At 35.5% G+C, this 1,985-nt stretch overlaps 1 protein-coding gene across 5 annotated transcripts in view; it reads right to left on the bottom strand.

The window, feature by feature from the left end:
* PIGL (phosphatidylinositol glycan anchor biosynthesis class L) overlaps positions 1 to 1,985 on the bottom strand; it is an 89,089-nt gene that overhangs the window by 79,045 nt on the left and 8,059 nt on the right. The gene's annotated exons all lie outside the window — the stretch shown is intronic.

Genomic DNA, 1,985 nt, shown 5'->3' with positions numbered 1-1,985 from the left:
CACACACACACAGAGAGAGAGAGAGAGAGAGAGAGAGAGAGAGGCAGAGACACAGGCAGAGGGAGTAGCAGGCTCCATGCCGGGAGCCAGATGTGGGACTCAATCCCGGGTCTCCAAGATCAGGCCCTGGGCTGAAGGCAGGCGCTAAACCGCTGAGCCACCCAGGCTGCCCAAAAGTATGTTTTTTTTTTAAAGGTTTATTTACTTTAGAGAGAGAGAGGGCACGAGGGGGAGGGGCAGAGGGAGATAGGAAATCCCAAGCGGACTCTGCTGAACTTGGGTTCTGGCATAGGGCCCGATTTCATGACTCTGAGATCATGACCTGAGCCAAAACCAAGAGTTGGACTCTTAACTGACTGTACCACTGACTGCCCCAGAAATTATGTCTTTAAAATAGGTAAAATAAATAAATAAATAAATAAATAAATAAATAAATAAATAAATAAAAAAAATAGGTGGAGGGGCACTTGGCTGGCTTAGTTTGTAGAACATCCAACTCTTGATTTTGGGATTGAGTTCAAGCCCCATGTTTAATGGGGATTATATAAAAATAAAATCTTAAGGGTTGTCTGGGCGGCTCAGTGGTTGAGCGTTTGCTTTTGGCTCAGGGCGTGATCTCCGCGTCCTAGGATTGAGTCACTCCCTCTGCCTGTGTCTCTGCCTCTCTCTCTCTGTGTCTCTCATGAATAAATAAATAAAATATTTTTAAAAAAATAAAATAAAATCTTAAAAATAAACTGGTAAATCAAGTTTTTAAAAGATCATTTGAGAAAAATACTGAGCATGTTATCTATGCAGCCAAGATCAAGAAATACTGCCATATGCTATTATCAACCAATATACTCATAAGTACTCTTTTTTTTTTTTTATGGATGTACAGTTGATATACAATGTTAGTTTCAGGTACAATAAGTACTGTATGTTTTTATTCTTCCTAAAAGGAATGCATTAAAATGACTTTTACTAAGGGAAATACTTTTTGTTAATGTCTCTGATCTGTGACTTACAGATAGGTCATTGTTAATAAGGCCAAACATATGGGAAACTTTTTCTGAACATTCAGGCATATTTGTATCAGATGGGATGACATCTATGTACTGCATGAGAACAGTGTCTAATTCATTGCAATGAGCAGTTGTAACAAGCATTTCTAATACTAAGCTCTTCAAAATGCATTGTTTTGTTGGTTATTCCCATTTTATACCTCTATCAGATGAGTTTTACTGCATTTTCTTTCTTTTTTACACTTGTAGTCTTTCCTTTTTGTTAATGGCAATCTTTGTCACTGTGGGGCGTCTCTTTGATCTCTGACATAATCTTCTTCCCTGATGTTTATGAGCATTTCTTTTATGATTTCTCATAGTTTAAGCAAGTCCTTTTAGACTTAAAATTCTAATTTATTAAGTAAATAAAAGCTCTGAAAACTGTGTAGCATTCTTTAATTGGGTAACATACCAGCAAGACAAACATTTTTATAGATACTTATACACTGTTAGGTTCAAAATAGAAATTGTATAAAAAGTTACCTGGCATATAAATTCTGAACTTAATTATAAAAAAGAAGGTAAGTAAATATATATTTAGAAATAGGCAAAATACTCAAAACCAGCTAACCTATCAGTTCACCCGTCAGAATCAACTTTTATGAATAAGCATTGTTTTCAGTTTTCAGCGTTTAGTCCTTCGATGCCTAAATGTTCTTTGGTTGACTTGATCATATGGAAATCCTATCAACCTAAGCCTCAGGGAAAGTGCCTATTTTATTTATATATATGTGTGTATTTATATATAGAAATATGAAATTTTTATTTATTTTTATAAATTAGGACTGGAAATATATGTAAACCTTTGAGTTATTTTCTGAAGTTCCTGTATCCTTTAAAGAAACAGAACTCATCTTTTTCTTTATTTTCTTTTTAAAATTATTATTTCTGGGTGGCTCAGTGGTTGAGCATCTGCCTTTGGCTCAGGCTGTGATCCCAGGG

The sequence above is a fragment of the Canis lupus genome, chromosome 3 (assembly GCF_048164855.1).
Source record: "Canis lupus baileyi chromosome 3, mCanLup2.hap1, whole genome shotgun sequence".
Taxonomy (NCBI): domain Eukaryota; kingdom Metazoa; phylum Chordata; class Mammalia; order Carnivora; family Canidae; genus Canis; species Canis lupus.
Note: the sequence above shows the minus strand (reverse complement) of the source record. Positions and strands in the feature narration are given on the sequence as shown.